Below are 14,761 nucleotides of genomic sequence, written 5' to 3'. Positions count from 1 at the left end.
TGTGAGTAATTTCAAAAGTATGGTGTGAAAGTAATAACAAGTGCATCATATTTTACTGAGTAGGTGCATATCTCTTCTCTATTACTTAAGCAAACATTCATGCGACTCATTTACCGAACTACAAAACAGCAGCTACTTGTTTTAACCATAACTGGATTATATATATCAAAATCATATGAATGTGGACATTCGGGAAATCTTATGAAATTGTCTACAACTTCCTTTTAATACTCTTAAGGTGATTCAACGGTCATCCAGGTCAAACAAATCAGTCAATCAAATCTATCTAGAAAGTAAATATTTCGGATAGCAAACTTGTAATAACTAGAACTCTAAAACCCTAAGTCCTATGAGCATGAAAATATAACACAAGGTATATTAGTAAGTTATCTACAACTTTGTTATTAACAAATTTTACAGCAAAGATCATTATCCACATGAAATCATCCATACAATCAAAACTATACATGCAGCCTTGTATTTGAATTATAAAGTGATAATTAGTTAGTTGCATACAATCAATTGCTTCTAAGCCTTACTATGACATCAACAGTTACTATGCATCATAAGAACCATAGAAAACATCATGGTTAATCACAATCTAATTACTTAACTACCTTTATTAATTTAATTGGATAATTAGGGTAAATAACAAACATACACCAAATATGCACAATAAATTATCAGAAAATTACAGTAGCTTCCTAGTGCTCACAATAGACTACTGTGAAAATTTCATACCATTTGCACATGTATAACAGCCTACGCAAAAATAACAAGCTAGCAAGGGTTATTTTAGTGAAAATAGTAAACCCTATAGAAAAGTGTCAAACAATAGATTCTATATTTTTCCTAGCTTCATATTAATCCCATGCTACTATACAAAAATTTTCATATCAATATGTTACATATTTTTATCCCTACAATTTTCCTTAGCAATTACAATTAATTAATAGATAAATAGAAAGATCATATTTCAATCAAGTTTACAGCAATCTTAATATTTTTCCTAGCTATAGCATGTAAATACAAAACCAACAAAATTGGAATCACAATTTTATCATTTTTCTAGCTCAAGATATCTAATTTACAAGATTGTAAACATTCAAAAAGCATTTATCTAAACACATTTAAATCCCCAATAAAAATATCAGAAACAGTGCATATCATATTTTTATAAAATACTACACTTCCTAAGGAACACTACAAAGTTTGGTTCACAAGATTTGGATCTCAAGAACTCAACTTATGATATTTCCAAAGCCAGCATGTAAATGTAAAATAAATGAGTTATCCACTTCACTCTAAGCCACTGACAGCCAGGACCCAGAGGTCAGTCGGGCCTGCTGGTCAGCTACACGAAAAGCAAGGGAGCGGCGCGGACCAGCCCTAGCTCGTCGTCGATGAGCTCTCTGGCCAAACTAATCCCATCATCGTGCTCTACACATCAAAGCGCATCGGGTGACCTAGGTAGTGGAGGCACAGGTGCATAGGAGACGCCACGTCGCCGGCGATGGCGGCACGACGGCGCGGCGCTACGGTGCGCCGGCCATGGCAGGCCATGGCAGGGCCAGGTGAGTAGTGCACAAGCATCACGATGACCATGTGGATCTATCTAGGAGACCTAGGCGACTCAAGGTGCATCGTCAAGCTCCGGCCACGTGCGCAGCGGCGCAGAGGTGTGAGCGCGGTGGCGCGGGTCGTCGTGTTCCATGCCGGTGAAACCACTATTCATGGTAACATCATGCAACAAGAAAGAACACATCCTAGATAAGCCTTAATGCAAGGAATCAAAGGAAATGCCCAAGCAAGCAGTGCAGCGGTGAGCTCGCCATGGAGGCGGCCATGGAAGCCAAGATCTCCGGCGAGACGAAAATGGTGAATACGCCCTCACCGAAGCTCTTTCAGTGCTGCTATCACATCGAGGAGGTGGAGGGGAGTGTGGCACAGCTGTTGGAGAGATGGAGACGGCGACGGTGTGGTGGTGTGGGTGCTAGGCGATGGTGGAGCTGCACTATGCTCGGTGGCGCTGCTCTGGTTCCTCGGCAAGAGGAAGGGCGAGCACTGGAGAGTGAGAGAGTGGGCGGGGGTGCATGGAAATGAGGCGCGGGGCGTGCAGATAACGGGTGCTAGCACATGGCATCGAGGGCCCATCACCAGCCAGTGTTGGCCACGCGGTGGCCATGCCCTATGGCCAGTCGGCCATGACCTGGCATGGCACGAGGTTCTTCAGAGCGCAAAACCCGGCCTGACGACGCGATTTCAAGCGATTCAATCTCCTAATCCGTAGCATGTTAGTGCAAACAATTTGAACAAAACTTGTAGACCTATGTACCAGCTACAATTTCTATCAAAATACCAAGTTCTAATTCCCAACCAATTCGCAGTAAACTCATCCCAAAGTTGAGCTTGTCAAACTGGAAATCAGTAGACACTTAGAAAAATCCTACGTGTTGAAAAATAGTGGAAAGCTAATTTTTGTGAGCCAATTTCAAGCATATTAGGTGCTGAACTAGCCTATGACCCAAAAAGAAAAGTTGTTCCTCTCATCAAATACTACAACTTTGCTTTAGTGCACATATCCATGCAAAGTCTCTATCATATAGTTCAAACTAGGTCAAACATACTACATTCAAATGATGACTAACACTTAAACTATGACTTAGTGACCAAATTAGCTCTAGCCATGAATACCAAAGTTGTTCATAATGACATTCTAAACATGTTTAAGCTATTCCTAAGGTCACACAAACATTTCATACATTGGTTATACAATTTACTTTCTAGGTCAACATGTATATCATCACTTAGGAGCTTAATTAGACAAAGTGGTCTACATGAACAATGTTCCATTAGTCGTCCTAAGTGTAGCTAAGATGTTTCAGTAACTAACATCAACCACTTACACTTATTCACTCATGATCATAAGCATACACAAAGAAAACATGAAATAGCAAGGCATGTTCCATATGTTTTAAATGTAAAAGCTTATATATGAATGCTTGATGCTCATGCTCATGCAATGCAAGTCAAATTATACAAGCCTAACACCAAGGGTGTTACAAAAGAAGCCAGACGTCTCATTCTTCTAGGTGTTTGGTTGCAAATGCTACATCTACAAGAAGCGACAACACCTAGGAAAGTTTCAAAGATGTTGTGATATTGGTTTTCTTGTTGGTTACTCATCAAAGTCCAAAGCATATTGAGTATTTTATGATGCCACCGGCTTGGTTGAAGAAACATATGATGTGGATTTTGATGAATCTAACGGCTCCCAAGGAGCACATGAGAATCTTGATGATGTAGGTGATGAACCATTGAGGGAGGCTATGAAGAATATTCCGGTTGGAGACATCAAGCCTAAAGATGATGTACAAGTGATTGATCCACCTTCTTCATCAAATGTGCCACAAGATGGTGATAAAGATGGGAGAGTACAAAATGAAGATATACATGTCTCCCATGATCAAATAGTGGCTCAAGCCCAAGATGTTGATGCTCTTCAACCTCCCCCTCAAGTGGTTGATAGAAGAAATTTACCTCTACTACAAGTTCATCCACAAGATCTCATCATAGGGAGTCCATCAAAGGGTGTAATGACTCGATCTAAAAAACTTTCTTCATTTATTGAACATCACTCTTTTGTCTCTTGTGTTGAACCTAAGAATGTAGAAGAAGCTCTTCAAGATTTGGATTGGATAAATGCCATGCATGAAGAGTTGAACAACTTTACTCACAATGAAATTTGGACTCTTGAAGAGCGACCACAAGGTGCAAGAGTCATTGGAACAAAGTGGGTGTTCCACAACAAGCAAGATGATCAAGGCATTGTAGTGAGGAACAAGGCAAGAGTAGTTGCAAAGGGGTCCTCTCAAGTTGAAGGATTGGATTTTGGAGAGACCTTTGCACCAGTTGCAAGACTTGAAGCCATTCGTATCCTCCTTGCATATGGATCACATCATGAAATGAAATTATATCAAATGGATGTTAAAAGTGCATTTTAAATGGCTTCATAAATGAACTAGTCTATGTTGATCAACCTCCTGGGTTTGAAGACCCTAGATATCCTAATCATGTTTATAGGTTGTCCAAGGCGCTATATGGGTTAAAGCAAGCCCCGAGAGCTTGGTATGAGCATCTTTGGGATTTCCTCGCTGAGAAGGGCTTCACCATTGGGAAGGTAGACACCACACTATTCACCAAGAAGCTTAATGGTGAAATCTTCATTTGTTAAGTATATGTTGATGATATCATCTTTGGTTCATCAAATGAAGATTATTGCAAAGAGTTTGGTGAATTGATGTCGAAGGAGTTCAAGATGTCAATGATTGGAGAGCTTACATTCTTTCTTGGTTTTCAAGTCAAGCAAATGAGAGAAGGAATTTCATCTCTCAAGAAAAGTATACCAAGCATCTTCTCAAAAGGTTCAATATGGATGAATATAAGCCAATCAAGACACCAATGCCATCTAGTGGACATCTCGACCTAGATGAGGGAGGTAAAACGGTTGATCAAACTCTCTACCACTCTATGATTGGTAGATGGTTATATTTAACCGCATCTAGGCTCGACATTATGTTTAGTGTGTGTATGTGTGCTAGATTTCAAGGTAATCCTAAGGAAGCTCATTTAATTGCCATTAAAAGAATCCTTAGATACCTTAAGCACACACCAAGCATTGCCCTTTGGTATCTCAAAGGAGCTAGATTTGAATTAGTTGGCTATTCTCATTCAGATTATGCCGGTTGCAAAGTTGATAGGAAAAGCACATCTGGAGGGTGCCATTTGCTTGGTATATCACTTGTGTCTTGGTCCTCCAAGAAGCAAAATAGTGCAGCTTTGTCCACCGCCAAAGCAGAATACATTGTCGCGGGTGCTTGTTGTGCACAAATACTTTACATGAAGCAAACTTTGCTAGACTATGGTGTAGTTCTAGAAAAGCTACCTCTTTTGTGTGACAATGAGAGTGCGGTAAAGCTTGCTAATAATCCAGTTCAACACTCTCACACCAAGCACATAGATATCCGCCATCACTTTCTTAGAGATCATGCTCCTAAGAATGATATTTCACTAGAAGGTGTAAGGACCAAGAATCAATTGGCGGATATCTTCACTAAACTGCTAGATGAGGCAACATTTTGTCGATTGAGGAATGAGCTCAATGTGCTTGATTTTAGTAACTTCAATAGGAAATGAGCTTGTGTTGTCCCTTGCATTGCATTGTAATATACAACATGTTTCATTTTTGGCAATGTATTTAGAGCTTATCTAACATGGCTAAGATAACGGTCGAAAAGCGTGTGAAGAAGCTAGACCTTGGATCAAACTTGACAAGCAACTAGAATTACTTTCAAGTATTGCATTGCATATGCATAAGTGTTGTTTTGTCGTTTCCCTTCAATCACCCTTTTATGCCTATTTTCTCAAAAAGAATTATAGCCTAAGGCAAAATATTTTGAAATTTTTTTAGGCTTTGAGAGAGGTCACTCACATCAGTCCCAATTGGTGTTTATTTGGGTCTTTTTGAAGTTGGGACTTGATTGGGAACAAGCAGCATGAAGGAACATTGAAGATTTGCTAAAAAAGGGTGACCAGACGCTGGACCGGACTCTGCTCCCCACGTCCGGTCAGTTCATAGGAGGTGAACCATTACCGCGTAGGAGTGACCGGACACTGAAATAGTACCTTTCCTATGTCTGGTTAGATGGTGTTCCCACGTCCAGTCAAGCGAAGAAGATTTTCACCAGGTGCATCGGACTCTGACTACATCTGGTCGGGGTTAACCAGACGCGTCTAGTCATGACTCTAGGGGATTTGAACCTCTCTAGAGTCGACCAGACTCTAGGTGGCAGTGTCCGGTCATTGCCACTGGAGCATCTAGTCAGTAGAAAATATTTGGATCGTAGACTCTTTCTCCTTTCCTTATCCATCACAGGGGCCACCATATAATGTCGATGCGCCTTGGCCTAATCCCATACCCCCCATAGACATCGCCATCACCTGTGCCCTAGCCGCTGCATCCATGCCAACCTCGCATGCCTCCGCCGCCGCACAGTTGCACCGCACCACCACCGCAGCCGTCATGCCCTCTCCGCGTTGTCTGCCCACACCGCTCTCGAGCCGCCGCACACTCCCACGCCCACTCTAGTCTTCCATGCCCATGCTGTCGTGCCCTATGCTAGTGCCGTCGCCACTCCAGCAACCGCATGCCCATGCCCTAGTGCCGCCATGCCAGCAACCATAGCCATGCACCCACGCTGCATTGCTCCTCGTCGATGCCCTAATCCGCCACTGCCCTACATCTTCTCGGCCATTGCTGCATGTCGCCAGAACCCTAACCTTTGCCGACCCGGTGGTGCCCTCGTGTTCTGTTCCTTTGCTCTTCATATCACCGGTTCATTAGGTAACAAGCCATCACCTCTAATTTTGTATCTAATGCTTGCTTCTTAGGGTTTTATATCTCTAGATGTATATTATAATTATTCATATATCCGATCTATTCTATCATGTAGCGAGTCGATGTGTTTGAGGTTACTTTGGTAGTTGATAGTTAACTTGGGGCCAAGCTCGTGAGTATGGATCGAGGCCAAGCCTTGCGAGTGTTAGTGACAGTTGGTTCTTGTCTGTGATTGCAGTTCGTTTTAGCACCAGCAATGGCATGTGTCAAGAATGTCGGAGGTGGTCCCGATGAAGAGGATCCAAGGCCTCCACCTCACCTGTCTGCTAAGGTGAAAGGCAAGGCGATAAAGAAGACTACATTAAAGAAGCGGAAGTTTGTAGATGCTGATACAACAAGAGCAGCAGCAGTAGCAGCCATCGTAGAGCGTGCAAAGAGAGGAGGGGCTCGAAGTGGTGTTGTCATTGTAGATCAGCTTTCACCAGCTTAGAGGGCCACTGTCGAGCAGGTTGAGCATCATCATGGTTGTCTAGCTAGGACTATCATGCTTGAGGGATAGCATGTTGTTTTGGAGGAGAGTCAGCCTAGGGGGAGCCAGTAGAGCAGACAGAGTAGACTCAGGAGGTAGAGCAGACCAAGGAGATAGAGTAGGCACCTTAACCACAGTTATACCATTCTGGTCGTACTCATACCCAAGTGACACCGAGGCCAGAGACATAGAGGAGGGGTTCTCATCCGCCTCCTAGACCATAGGGTCCGCCTCTAGTGACTCACCTAGATTTGTGGGCCACCATGGCCAAGTAGGTGCAGCAGCTCAGGTTTGTGTAGTTCAAGGACTGGTTCCTGCCGAGGAGGGATGAGCATGCTTCAGATGGATTCTATACACCACTGTAGGAGTACTTGTACAATGCTTATCTGAATAGTGGTGTGGCTTTCAGATCTTAGAGGGTTTGCTCCATTGAGGCCATTATAGCAGCAGCTGGAGAGCAGATCCACCCTCATCTCTCTTACTTGCCAGGATTGACTGACCTACTTGGATGGACTAATAGATATGTACCATCATGGGTTTGTGAGTTCTATGCTACACTTTGGATTAACCCAGCACACAGGTTCATACACTTTGCATTCAGAGGTCATGACTATAGGCTGATGAGCTATAGGATCAGAGAGATCCTCAGGATTCTAGAGGCACCCATTCACCTGAATGAGGTTTGCTATGGTCAGACAAAGCCTCCCAGATTCCCTCACGGTGGTCTTGTGCCTCCTACAGATTTGGTCAGACCCTACTTCATAGAGCCTTTTGGCGAGGGGTCGAGTAGTACACCTAGAGATCTTACTCCTATAGCTAGACTACTTGATGCTATCATAAGAAGGACCCTGCTACCGAGGATGGGATATCACGAGGGATTGACTCGCATTCAGTTGTGGCTACTAAACTCCCTGATCTAGTAGATAGTATTTGATATATCGGATGTCATTCTTTCTGAGATGGAGGATGCACTTGTAGAGGGATTCAAAGGTCACAGACAGCTACCGTATGCTCACTGGATCACTTTTCTGATTCATAGGGAAGTCACAGTGAGGCCTCTTGAGATGTTGGTAGAGTATTCTGGTGCTACTACCGAGTTCCCTTCATACAACAAGACCTAGATGCTCCATCATAGTAGGGCAAGGACACCTAGCTAGCTGTGCCATCACCCAAAGGTGCCAGAGACTGCAACCTAGTAGGATAAGATTATCAGGGGCATTGCAGTGACAGAGGAGAAGCTTGATGCATAGCCAGAGGGTATGGTCAAGAGCAACCCCAGTGATAGTTTAGATGATGACTACCAGAATATGCCTCTGATGCCTCCTCGATGACATGACAATGAGGCCAGTGGCTCTAGCTTAGCTCCACCATAGCCACCATAGACAGACCCTGCTCTACTTGCTATTCTTGAGCAGATGAGGAAGGATTGGGCTCGCTAGGCCCAGGAGACCGCAGCTGCTCTAGCACAGGTTCAGGCTAGACATGACAAGTTCTAGAGACAGCAGTAGGCCTTCCAGTAGCAGTAGCAGGCCTTCCAGCAGTAGCAGCTCCTTATTCAGCAGCAGTTACTTGGATTGATGCAGCATGTTATCACTACTATTGGAGCTCCATCACCACAGCTCACACCTCAGCTTGGTCAACCTGCCACCACTACAGTGACTCTAGCTTTTTAGCCTAGTGGGCTTTAGAGTTAGGGATAGCTAGCTATGCTGTTTACTTTACCGATAGAGCAGGTGTTCTAGTGGTTTGCTTCGCCAGTGCTAGCCCAAGGTCTTTCTTTTACACCTCTAGTTATGGGCTTCACACCAGCTCAGAGTTCCTCAATGCCTGTGATAGACACCCTAGTCTCTAGGAGCCTCGGTGCTACATTCAGTGAGTTGATAGGGTATCCTACACCGCTAGAGCTATGTGTCCCTAGACCTTCCACCTTTGCTCTAGTCACTGGGACTATAGAGATGCTCCCTTCATCAGTTGCATCATCAGAGCCAGCTCCTACAATCATACCTGCTGAGTCATAGGCCACACCAGTTCTAGAGTAGAACCAGACTGCTTCACCATCACTTCCAGCGATAGAGGGTTAGACAGTTCAAAGCTCTGAATCAGAGGATGATGCTACCCAATTCTAGATCACTCATCACACCTCAGCGCCTGACTTGTTTGCTCCTGCCCCATCAACAGACCCTTGGTTTTGGTGTTTGATGCCAAAGGGGGAGATGGATCGAGTATGATAGACATAGGGGGAGCGCTATATCTAGGGGAGCTTATGGTTTAGCTTATGATTTATTACATTTGGTTTTTTATGTGTGATACATTATTATGCATTCATGTTTACTTTCATGCATTGAACTACATACGTGTGATCGTGATATTTATGTGATAGTGATATTTATGTGATATGTGACATGTCTGCTCTCTACTTTGATCTTTATATATGTCATGTCACTTCATTATGCTCATTTGGTTTGCTTCCATGTTTTTACTCTGATTCAAATGAGCTTTATTTCTTGTACTCATGCTTAGTTCATATCTATTGAGTACATCATGTTGGCTTGGGTCATATAATCATGCCTAACTCTTTTGTTCTTATTGTCAAAATCTTATATGAACCAAGCAGGTTGAAAACCTCATCTCTTTTACATACTCGAGGTTGTATTGTCATCAATCACCAAAAAGGGGAGATTGAAAGCATCTAGGCCCCTAGTTTTGTTTTGATGATTAATGACAATACGAGATTACTATGACTAACATGTGTTTTTTGCAGAGACAATTAAGTTAGGTCATGGTAATGGCAATTGATTGTGCAATCATGGTTGTCATGCCCCTACGATGGAAATCATTTCAGTTTTCAAAGGAAGGACAACAACATTAAGGATGGACTAGTTCTAAGTGTCATTTGGTGTTGAAGAGACACTTAGAGTAGTTTAGGACTTTGTTTTTCCTTTGGCCATACTATTAAGGGGGGTATAGACTAGTAGCTTGACCTAGGTGAGTCTAGTGGGTTAGGTGTGGTGCACACTTGTCAAATCTAGCACTAGGTGGCTCTAAAGTAGCCCTAAGATCAATTGGAGCGAACTTTAGTCACATATGATTTCAAGTTGGAAGTGAATGGAGGGTCAAATGTTGACTAGACGCTGGTTTTGGTGTGACCAGACACTGGTAGTAGAGTCCGGTCAGTTCATTTGATCAAGCTAAAGTCATCTAGATGCGACCGGAGATTGAGTGAATAGTGACCAAACGCTGGGTGCTAGAGTCTAGTCAACTCCAGTAAGGTTCTAGAGAGGGAGAATCCTGATCGTACGCATCCGGTCAGTACTGACCAGACGCTGGTCAGGTTCTGGTTACTGACCGGACGCTGAACAGCAAAGTGATCGAACTCTGGGCTTTAGCGTCCGGTCAACATCAGTAAGGGTCCTGAGAGTAGTTTTTATGACCGGACGCGTCTGGTCAGTGTTGATCAGACGCTGGTCAGAGTCCGGTCACAACTTAACGGCTCTGTGGCGGGGAGAACTAACCAGAGCATTCGGTCACCTTGACCAGAGCGTTTGGTCACCCCACAGAGTGGTGTTTCCACCTCCTAACGGTTCGTTTTGAATGAGGGGTTATAAATACTACCTCTATTCATCCAAGGGAGGTCTCTTGCCCATTTCAATAGCTGAGAAACACCCTTGAGAGTGCTTAGGAGAGCAAGAGCCTAGTGAGGTGATTGAGATTTGAGAATCCAAGATTAAGGCCTCATTAGTGCAAGGAGAGTAGCAAGTGTGCATCCACCCTTCTCATTAGGCTTGTTGTGGTCAAGTGAGAGTTTGTGCTTGTTACTCTTGGTGATCACCATCACTAGATGGCTTGGTGGTGATTGGGAGTTTAGTGATCATCTAGCGAAGCTTATGGATAACCCAACTCAAGTTGTGAGCAGTTATGGGTGATTCACCATGACGGAGTGTCGAAGAATCAACCCGTAGAGAGCACTTGATCCTTGCACGGATCAAGGGATAGCTACACCCTTGCACGGGTGCTCCAACGAGGACTAGTGGGGAGTGGCGACTCTCTGATACCTCGGCAAAACATTGCCATGTTCCTTCTCCTCTCTTTACTTTAAGCATCTACATTTGAGCAATTCAATTCTTGTCTTTACATTCCTAGAATTATCATACTACACTAGGATTGGAACTTAAGTTGCAAAACTTTTGTGCGGTAGAACATTAGAAACACATTCTAGGCACAAGGGGTGAAGTGGGCTAAGTGTAGGGTTTAATTATTGCAAAGAATTTTAGAATTAGCCCAATTCACCCCACATCTTAGGCATCTTGATCCTTTCAAATGGCATTCATATAATAGCACGTCATATGGACAACAAAAGTAAAAACCCCCCATGTTAGTACTTATTTAGCCACCTGATAGTCCTTAACTGAGCATAAAGGATATGACCACTGACACACTCTGAATTTAAAATATTAGATTTTTAACACACCTATATATATAGCTAGAAGTTATCAAACTGATTTTATAAAACAAAACCTTTCTTTTAAATACCCATATGACAACTTTAGTGTTGAATCTTGCTCCGATACCAGCTGTAAGAGACCCATCCAATTTATAAGAGCACAAGTACAATAGCAATCACCGAAGCAATCGAACTATCATACTTAAGCCCATATAAACCCGGTAGTCCAATGAAATCACGAAGGATCTCAAACAAATGAACATACAAACCAAGATCTTACATGATTCAACATAACCAGTCACATGTTATATCATAGTTCATAAATATCTCACATACATCGGAGTTCACATAGTTATTACAAACAAGATTTAAATAGCGAAAGTAAAGTAGTTTGACATCAACATCACACTTAGTTCAAATACATGCCAGTACCATGTTCATTTCTAGCAAAAGTAGAACAGAGAGGATATCTTAGGAGTGCCATGCCCCATGGTTTAGTCCTCATCCATGGCAAGATGAAGGCAGTTCTTACAGTACCCATGATACATCATATCATTAGCAACAAGAGGGAATAAACCCTTAGTACGAGAATGTACTCAGCTATACTTACCCATCATAAACCAAAAATAATATGACACCAAGGAGTATGAAAGGCTTTATCGGTGGAGTTAGCTTGACAACATTTTGCATAAAAGCTTAAGTAACATAACTTGGAGATTTAATACCTCTAGCGACAATTTGAATACCTATTCAATTAAGCATCTCTAGATTTGCACCTATACTAGAGCAATCACGTGATTAAGCTCATCAAGCATTAGTAACCATATCCGGTGTATTAAATTGAGCATCATCATAACCATCAAGTTCCATCAATTAATGCTACATTGCCGCTGCTCAGTCAAGTTCTCACTATCTGAGAGAGATGGTGACTTGAATCGATTCCAACCAGCTAGGGAGTTATTCCTAACACAAACCCATACTTCCCTGTTGGGGTCGCATCGGGTCACCTTTGGTACAATTTAGGTATAGTCATGGGTCCGATCAGTGCCACACCCTCAGGGATACTACCAGTCTGCCAAGAAGTTTAGGCCTAGCCTGCCCTTGGACTCACACCACTGGCTCCCCACACATCCTTACTACCTCTAGTGTGCGCACTTTCACTTATCGGGCCCCATCCTGATTTGAGCTACTCAGCTTTGCGGTCAGAATAACTTATTCGACCAACTAAGTGCTAGGCATGTGTTCAACATGACAAGAGGACGTACAACCAATCGGTCCTTAACCGACACAGATGGGGATAAATAGGCACCAAGACCTCCATGCCTTGTTGCTTCTCTATCATAATCCTGCCCAGTCTCCTTTTTATTCATCAACACATGGTTATTTCCATGATAGCAATTATATCCAACCATGATCAGATATCTACCTATATCTTGTAGGTGATAGGAAATCACTGGACTTCTACTGGACTAAGCATAGCTAAGCATATATTTGATCCTGGACCTACAAAGGGTTCAAGATATATTTGTCTGGATAAGGAAAATATATGCAGCAAGTGTTTCCAATCAACTCCTATAACCTAATGCATCAAACATAAAAGACTCAAGTGATATTTGTAAAAATATAGGAGGCTTATAATGCTCTGGGGCTTGCCTTTCAAGAATGAGGAAGGTTGGTGGTCAGGACACTCAAGAAAATCTACCATGTTGACTCCTCCTTCTGCCTACACCTCCTGCTCCTGGGCTACCTGTTGCTCCTCCTGATGCTTGGGTTCGAACTCAAGTAGAGTCAATCCTTCTGGAGAACCTATTGCATGCATATGCACAAATGAGTATCATGAATGCATAAGAGATGAGATGATATGATAAATTGTATACGCATGAGCATGGTTATTCGCAAGATGTATGATAAGTTTAACATTCATTGACCAAGTAAATGTATAACTTTCTTCTAGTTGATCTTTATTGAGTAGGTGCATATCTCTTCTATACTATAAGAAACATACACTCACCAAGTTCTAGTAACCTAAGGTAAAGTTGTTTATCATCAGTAAGAGCCTTAGAATCTGTAGCTGACAACTAATCTCAATTAACCTAAGCGTCTACACAAGCATCACATAAGACAAACAATTATAATTGACCGAGTCCTTTCCTATTTTAAACAACAGCTAGTTATTTTAGCCATATATGGAGTTCTACTCAACCAAATACAATGATCTTGGACTTTCTAGAAAGCTTATAAAACTACCTACAACTTTCTTATAGTCATCTCTAGATGATTGAATGGCTATCAAGGTCAAACAAAGCAATTTCCCAAATCTATCTAGAAATTCTAGAGAATAAGCATTTCGGGAGACCAACTTCCAACAGCTATAACTCTCAAACCATATAGCCTATTGCCATGAAAATTTTACACAAGCAATATAAGTAACCTATCTACAACTTTGTTATTGACAAGATTCACAACAAACATCATTTTACCCATGCAATTTACTTAACAAAAGAAACAGTCCAAAACAGTCACTAAAATTGAATTATAGAGCAATTAATATTTCACTGCATATAGACAATCAAATTTGGGCACAACCAATGGTACCAACAGTTCATAGACATCATATACACTTTAGAAAACATAATGGTCAAGCCCAAATAAATTATTTAAATGCCTTTATTAATTTATTTGGACACTAAGGTGAAATAAGGAACATATATCTAAACTATACAGTAAATTCTAAGAAAATTACAGCAGCCTACATATGACTCCAAAAGTCTACTATACAAATTTCATGCCATTTGTATAAGTATATCCATCTCTACAAAAATAACAAATTGTATAGGCATAATTTAGTAAAAATAGTTTAGCCTAGTGAAAAGTGTTAAACAACAGATTTCATATTTTTCCTACTTTCATCCTAGCACCATAACACTGTGTAAAAATTTGCATGATCATTAGTTATGTATGTTTACCCTATTTATTTTCACTAGAAACTAGCAATTATTTCAAATTATATAGGAAGACCATATTCCAAGTATGCTTACTATAGGTTTAGTATTTTTCTTATCTAGAGCATGTCAAGACAAGATCAAAAAAATTGGAATCACAATTTTATCACTTTCCTAGCTCAAGTTATGCATTTTACAAGATTGAAAACATTTTAAAAGCACTTATCTAGCTCAATTTAATTCTCCCAGAATCACATCCCAAACAATAGGTTTCATATTTTTATCAAATAGTACACTTCATGATGAATCCAACAAAATTTGGTTCACTCAATTTGGACACTCCTAGCTCTAGATATGAATTTTTGAAACATCTATTCAAATATGTGAAAAAAATAAGAAAATCAAAGAACACACAAACTAATAGATGGGCCCCACGATCAATGGGGCCCACT

This window comes from Miscanthus floridulus, chromosome 19, assembly GCF_019320115.1.
Source record: "Miscanthus floridulus cultivar M001 chromosome 19, ASM1932011v1, whole genome shotgun sequence".
NCBI classification, from domain to species: Eukaryota; Viridiplantae; Streptophyta; class Magnoliopsida; order Poales; family Poaceae; genus Miscanthus; species Miscanthus floridulus.
Note: the sequence above shows the minus strand (reverse complement) of the source record.